Source organism: Henckelia pumila, chromosome 2, assembly GCF_033568475.1.
Source record: "Henckelia pumila isolate YLH828 chromosome 2, ASM3356847v2, whole genome shotgun sequence".
Lineage (NCBI taxonomy): Eukaryota > Viridiplantae > Streptophyta > Magnoliopsida > Lamiales > Gesneriaceae > Henckelia > Henckelia pumila.
Genome location: NC_133121.1, coordinates 164,370,061 through 164,378,425, shown reverse-complemented (window position 1 = coordinate 164,378,425; position 8,365 = coordinate 164,370,061).

Below are 8,365 nucleotides of genomic sequence, written 5' to 3'. Positions count from 1 at the left end.
AATGTTATTCAACTAAGATTGACTTAACCATGGATGAGGTACTTGAATATGCTGAGAAGCGCACTGCTGAAATCTTTGATACCTTGCACAAATACAGGACCTCTACATTGGCCAGACATCTCACCAAAAATAATGAGCTGTCTAAATTTGTCAAACTTGAAGAAATCGTACTGAGGGTAGTCAAGACTGCCAACATTCAAGATGTCTTGATAAGAAAAAAAATACTTAAATGATCTATTAAGGATCAAGAAACTAAGTGAAATTGTTGATGAATTTCAAAGGAATTATGATCCACGTTCCAGAACCTCTTATAAAGATCGAGCCATTTTTACTCAACTGCAAAATGATCTCATCAATATACAAACGGAAGTAAAGTTCTAGGAGACTGATCAAACTTTGGAAACTCCAGAAATCTTTGTTTGGAAGAAACACAAATCACACTCCACATCCAGATCCAAACACAAGAAATGCAAGAAAATTCACACTTCCACTGAATCTTCCAACCATTCAATTGATCAGGTGTTTGAAGAACTTCAAAGAGAAACTTCAATTGATCACAATACAACAGATACATCCATTGAGCAGCAACTGAATACCTCAGGCACTGAAACTACTCTACCCGAGCTTCAACTAATGAACATTGATGAAGTCATCTCTCATATTGAAGCTGAGGATCATCCAACTCCTTTATTAACAGCACCATCTGTAACACCCGGAAATTTTAATACGTAAATTCACGTGCATAATTAGTAAAATTTAATTATTTAAATTTTAGAAATATGGGTTAAATAATTTTGTGTTATTATGTGTATTATGTGCATGATCTAAGTTATTTTAGCATTTAACCCATAATTTTAGAAATTCTAGATTTTTAAGAAATTTATTATTTTGATCACGTAGACGGGACCGTGGACGGACGAGATATTGATTTTTCATCCCAATTATTTTTAAGAGATTTTAGTAGCCATAAATTATTATTTTGAAGTTTTTATTCCCAAAATTTTATGGTATTTTATATGTATATTTTAGCAAGCCCATTTTTAGCCAAAATAAGCCATTTTAATGACTTTTAATAACTTTTAAAAATTCCTTAATTATTAATTTCGAGATTTATAATTTATTATCAGATTTAATATTTAATTAGGAGTTTTAAGTATATATTTTATGTAATATTAGCTACCTAATTAATTTATATTAACTTAAAACCAAAATTTAAATCCTAATTGCCCTAACCCCATATGCCCCAAGCACTCAGCCGCCTCCACCTTCTTCTTCATGATATTCAGCAGTAAACCCAAGCCTCCTTAACAGATTCTTCAAGGATTTTGAAAATTCTTCATCCGTTCGTCGTTCCGGAGCCCCGAATATTCAATAGTCTTCGTTATTTAATTCAAAGGCATGTCTTTTTCCTTCTCTTGGACACCATATAAGCTATGTATGCACATCATTGACAGATTCTTGTATTGGTTGATTTTGAAGTTTACGATTTATATGCAAGAAAGTTGAGTTTCCTTCACCCGAATTCATGTGTGTTCTTTTGTTCATGTATATGGTTCACGTTTTCCTCCATGGAAAGGATCTGGCTGCTGGGTCACAAGTCAGAGGGTGCCTTATGGTCCCTAGGCTGGGTTTGGCATGATGGTTAAGGCTGGAATGAGGCTAGGATTGAGCTGCATTAGTTTGGGTCCAAGAGTGCGCAGGTTTAGGGTTATGGGGAAGAAGGCTCGGCTGGTCCATGCATGGCCATGAACCAGTGGGTGTGGGCTAGGTTAGGACCAGCAGGACCCTGGGAAGGTCTTGCCGACAACGCTTCAGCCGGCCATGGCCAGAGCAAGGCGATAGCAGCCCTAGAAGGGCTGCTGCTCGCTCGGCCGAAGGGTTAAGGGGGGAGGGGGGGCGATCGGGTTTGGGGGTTTGGGGTTGGTTTTGCGTCGGGTTGGGGTCTGGGTCGGGTCTAGGGTGTAGCGGGTCAGGTCAGTGGGGTGCAGGTCTGGGTTAGGTGGGCCGGGCTCGGGTATTTTTAATTTTTAAGTCTTTAATAGTTTAAGTGTATTTTGGGCTTTTAAAATTAATTAGAAAATTATTTGGGCTTTCAAATACTTTTATTTGGCCCTTAAATAATTTATTTAAGTTAGCCCAATGATTTTTATGGGCTTGGAATCCCATGGGAATTTTTGGGCCAGTCAGTGGATTTTTGGGCCATCTAGGAATTTATTGGGTTAATTAAGTTAACGGGCTTAAATATTTTTATTTAGGTCCAGTTAAGTTTAAAAAATAATTTTTGGGCTTTTATGTAATTAATGGGCTTAGAGTGAGTGATCAAAAGTCTAGACCAAACCCATGAAAAATTTCTAAGTCCGGAATATATATTTAATTTATTTTATGCATGAAAGTATTTTTTTAAGTATAAGTCTATTTATTATGAAAATCAATTAAATATATATTACGGATATATTTTCAGTGCAAGAATTCATGAAAAATTTACATGTTATGATTATGTTAAATGTTGAGCTATAAATTATTTTTATGATGGAAATTGAAGTAGTGTGACAGCACAGAGGTGGTTATCCACTATTTAAGTTAAGAGGTAGTTTACTACCAGCAAGAGGTGATTTATCACCGCCACGTACGTTGGTTCAGGAGACTGATCAGTCGGCACAGATTTAGTCACACTTACTGATAGGACCATAGACTGTTTTAAAATATCATGCTCAACTATATTAAGTATGCTTATGAAGTCAAGTTATGATTATGTTTAAGACTCAGGATCAGTGATGTTTATGGCATGATTATGCAATATTTTTATTCATGCATGCATGTACACGTATATGTAATAGTATTATTATGTGATGCATTATTTTAACCCTTGTTATAAAGGATTAGACATGTTGTGCCTCTAGACTTACTATGCTTATATGGTGCAGGTGAGCATGATGTTGCATTTGTAGCTCCTACCGGTGGTGAGGATGTGTGAGCGGGCTGGCAGAGGACCCTGTGACCGTCGCATCGAGTCCTAGCATGCTTTGAGTTATTTATGAGAGTTTTTAAAACATGTTTCATATTTTTATGCTTCAGTGGTTGAGAGGAATTTTATATTTTATTTTTGGCTTTTTAATTCAGTTGTTGTTTGGGTGATTTTTTGAATAATAATTTTATTATTGCACGACTTAAGATTTTTATTTAATTACCTGGTTATTATATTTAAGTCAGTTTGGAAGTTCTAGCATTATTATTTTTAATGTTTATACATATATATATGGGCATATATGTATAGTTATTATTTTTAAAAAAAAAGTTTTTCCGCATTTTATTAGTAGTAGGAGTTTCATTTGGTATCAGAGTGTGGTCCTTGGAGGGTGTCTATCTGCCACGGGAAGCTCAGAAATCCCACTATCGGTCTGTAAGTTTTAAATGTTTTATTATGATTTATCAGGAGCATATGTTACGACTTAAAACTTTATGTTAGCAAGGTTTAAAAATACTTAGTTATGCATTGAGATTTACATAAAGAAATATATGGTGGTGCAGAATGCCTCCGAGACAAATGAACAGGCATGGTAATCCTCCACCTCCACCTCCACCTCCACCTCCGCAGAACCCGCTTACAGCATTGGAGCAAGCCAATGCAAATATGATGGCGGGGATCACTGCTCTGTTTGAGCAGCAAGCTGCACAACCTAGACTTACCCATGACGAAGACGTGGCTGAACGGTTCCAGAACAAGGGACCAAAGGAGTTTACAGGCACCACTGATCCGCTCATTGCGGAGGGATGGATCCGATCACTGGAGTCTATCTTTGACTACATGGGGATTTCGGATGCAAACAAGGTCAAGTGTGCGGTTTATATGATGAGAGGGGATGCAGCCTCGTGGTGGGAGGGCGCTGTTAGGGGCGTACACCTACCTACTTTGACTTGGACAGAATTCAGACGTATATTTTTTGCCAAGTATTTCACTGAGGATGTGCGCAGCCACATGATCCGGGAGTTCATGAGTCTTCGTCAGGGGGACAAGTCTGTGGTGGAGTAAGTCACACAGTTTGAGAGGGGTGTCGCTTCGTACCCCTTATTGCTGACAGTGCACCGGAGAAACTGAGACAGTTTATTGATAGTTTGCGGGCTGACATCAAGCATGACATTCGCATGTTGGACGTCACTACTTATGAGGATGCAGTTAGTAGGGCATTGCGTTCTGAGGAGGGGAGAAGAGAAATGCAGAGGGAATAGCAGAGCAAGAGACAGTTCCAGCCGGGATTTCAGCGGGCGTCTTCGCAGCCTCCTGTGAAGAAGCAGTTCACAGGGCCATCTAAGGGCCCAAGCCAGCAGAAGCCTCAGGGTCGACAGCCACAGAAGCAGCAGAGGGGCGGGGCCCTTAAGACTGGAGGAGTTCCATTGTGCCCACAGTGTCAGAGGCCTCACTCAGGCCAGTGTTTGATTGGCTCCAACGTCTGCTACCACTGCAAGGAGCCAGGGCATGTGGCATACAACTGCCCAAGGAAGAAGAACACCACTGGAAGGGTGTTTGTTATGCAGGCAGAGGAGGCAGACCCAGATACCTACTTGATTACCGGTATATCCTAACTTAGTCTTTTAAGAAATTTTTGGGAATTTATTTCATGATTTTAAATTGCATGTTTTATGGGTTATCTGTCTACATGATTAGAGTAAGATGTATTTTTACTTGTGTTTAGAAGTAGGATATTTTGGTAATATGGTTCTTGGGAAATTAAGTATTGGTATGCAATTGTTGGGAATTTCTGCGTGCAAGAAGAATTCTAATTGGAGGAAACTCCACGTTTGCGTTGCTAGATTCGGGAGCCACGCATTCGTTTATCTCCCTGGAATTTATCAGGTGGATAGGCATTACACCTGAGGTTGCTGATACAGGTTACGATGTCACTATGCCGTCTGGGCAAATTCTTACTACCACTAGTATCGTCAGAGGATTGGAGATAGAGCTGCAGGGACACTCCATCCGAGCAGATTTAGTGGTTTTGCCATTGACTGGGTTTGATCTGATTTTGGGCATGGACTGGTTGGCAGCCAATGGAGCTTTGATTGACTTTCGTCGGAGGACAGTGTCAGTGAAACCCGCTGAGGGCGAGCCGTTTATCTTCTATGCATCTCAGAGCAGCAGTGTCTCGCAGGTTATCTCATATGTACGTGAAAGGAAGTTATTGAGACGTGGTTGCCAGGGGTTTCTAGCCAGTGTAGTCACAACATCATAATCATCTAGCAGATCCTTATCAAAGATAGATGTTGTTCGTGACTTTCAGGATGTCCTCCCAGATGACGTTGCAGAAATTCCACCAGCGAGAGAAGTGGAGTTTAGTATTGAGTTGATGCCTGACACTGTGCCTATCTCTAAGACACCGTATCGACTCACTCCTACCGAGATGAAAGAGTTGAAGGAGCAGATTCAGGAATTGATGGAGAAAGGCTTCATTTGCTCTAGCTTTTCTCCTTGGCGAGCTCCAGTGTTGTTTGTGAAAAAGAAGGATGGTAGCATGAGGCTTTGTATCGATTACCGAAAGCTCAACAGGGTCACAGTGAAAACAAGTACCCACTTCCAAGGATTGAGGATCTGTTTGATCAGTTGTAGGGATCTTCGGTTTTCTCTAAAATCGATCTGCGATCTGGCTATCATCATTTGAGGATCAGAGATGCAGATGTGTCCAAGACTGCTTTCCGGACACGCTATGGGCATTATGAGTTCTTAGTAATGTCGTTTGGGTTGACCAATGCTCCAGCGGTCTTCATGGATCTCATTAACCGCGTATTTCAGCCGTACTTAGATCAGTTTATCATAGTCTTTATTGATGATATATTGATCTACTCGAGGAGCATGGAGGAGCATAGACAGCACTTGCAGACAGCGTTGCAGACTTTGAGGGAGCATCGACTGTATGCGAAATTCAGTAAGTGCGAGTTTTGGTTGGAGCAGGTGGCGTTTCTTGGCCATATAGTTTCAAGAGATGGGATAGCGGTGGATCAGTCTAAGGTTCAGGCAGTGCAGAATTGGGGAGTTCCGAAGAATGCTTCTGAGGTTCGCAGTTTCTTGGGTTTGGCAGGTTATTATTGGAAGTTTATCAAGGGTTTTTCTTCTATTGCAGTACCCTTGACAGCCTTGACCAAGAAAAATACGAAGTACATATGGAGTTCTGACTTTCAGAGGAGCTTCGATCAGCTGAAGGAAGCACTCACTTCTGCGCCAGTGTTGGCGATGCCTGTTCCACATGAGGAGTAAGTGGTTTACACAGACGCATCTAAGCTAGGGTTAGGTGCCGTGCTTATGCAGTGTGACCGAGTCATTGCCTATGCGTCGAGACAGTTGAAGATTCATGAGCAGAACTATCCGACGCATGACTTGGAGCTAGCAACAGTGGTTTTTGCTTTGAAAATCTGGAGGCACTATTTGTATGGTGAGAAGTGCAAGATTTTCACCGATCATAAGAGCCTCAAGTACTTCTTCACCCAAAAGGAGTTGAACATGAGGCAGTGCAGATGGCTAGAGTTGGTGAAGGATTACGACTGCGACATCAGCTACCATCCGGGTAAGGAAAATATGATGGCCGATGCGTTTAGTCGGAAGACTTCGGTGGTATCCTGTTTGACAGTACAGTTGCCACTCCAGGAGAAGATTCAGAGATTTTAGTTGGAGTTCTACTCGGGCGGTCACACACCGAGTTTGGCAGTGTTGGTAGTACAGCCGAATCTTCGAGATCGTATCAGGGATGAACAGCCTGCTGATGAGGAATTGCCGAGGTTGAGACAGAGGGATGAGGCCAAGGGTGGTCTTCTTTATACTGTTGTTGATGGCATTGTTCAGTACCGCGGGCGGATGTGGGTACCGAACGTTGATCAGTTGAGGGCCGAGATTTTGTCAGAGACGCACACATCTCCGTACTCCATCCATCCTGGAAGTACGAAGATGTACCGAAACTTACAGTCATTGTATTGGTGGCCTGGTATGAAGAGAGACATTGGACGGTTCGTATCTGAGTGCTTGACTTGCCAGAAAGTCAAGGCAGAGCATCAGCGTCCAGCAGGGTTACCTAAGCCTCTACCCATTCCGGAGTGGAAGTGGGAGAACATCACTATGGACTTTGTAGTTGGTATTCCGAGGAGTTCCAGAGGCTGTACAGCGATTTGGGTGATCGTGGATAGACTCACCAAGTCAGCTCATTTTCTGTCAGTGAGGACTACTTTTTCTTTGAGCCACTATGCAGAGCTTTATATCAAGGATATTGTTAGACTGCATGGCAAACCGGTGTCTATTGTATCCGATAGTGATCCGAGGTTCACATCTGCATTCTGGAAGAGTCTGCATATAGCATTGGGGACTAGATTACTGTTCAGTACAGCTTTTCACCCCCAGACAGACGGGCAATCTGAGAGCTTGCGTCATCGATTTTCACGGCTACTGGGAGACTAGATTGTCGTTGGTGGAGATTACCTATAACAACAGTTTACAGGCATCTATAGATATGGCTCCTTATGCAGCTCTCTACGGGAGGAGATGCAGATCTCCTGTGCATTGGGATGAGGTTGGCGAGAGGATTTTACTTGGCCCTGAGATTGTACAGCATACTGCAGATATTGTGACTCAGATTTGGGATCGTATGAGGACTGCCCAGAGTCGTCAGAAGAGTTATACTGATACTCGATGACGAGATCTTGAGTTCTCTGTAGGGGATCATGTATTTTTGAGGGTATCGCCTATGAAAGAGGTGATGATATTTGGTCGCAGGGGCAAACTGAATCCGAGGTATATTGGGCCATTTGAGATCTTGGAGAGAGTTGGCACGTTGGCCTACCATTTGGATTTGCCACCAAGGCTTGCGGCAGTGCACAACGTCTTCCATGTAACCATGCTATGGAGATACATCTCGAATCCGTCGCATGTGTTAGATTACGAGCCTCTACATTTGGCACCGGATTTGGCATTTGAGGAGAGGCCATCTAGGATCTTGGATAGAGAGGAGCGGAGGCTGAGGACGCGGGTCATACCGATGGTCAAATTCCAATGGCTGAATCATTCGAAGGAGGAAGCTACTTGGAAGACCGAGGCGGACATGAGGACTCGCTACCCGGAGCTGTTTGGGTAAGTATTTTAATTTCGAGGACGAAATTCAATTTAAGGGGGGAGAATTGTAACACCCGGAAATTTTAATATGTAAATTTGCGTGCATAATTAGGAAAATTTAATTATTTAAATTTTAGAAATATGGGTTAAATAATTTTATGTGTTATTATGTGTATTATGTGCATGATTTAAGTTATTTTAGCATTTAACCCATAATTTTGGAAATTCTAGATTTTTAAGAAATTTATTATTTTGATCGCGTAGACGGGACCGTGGACG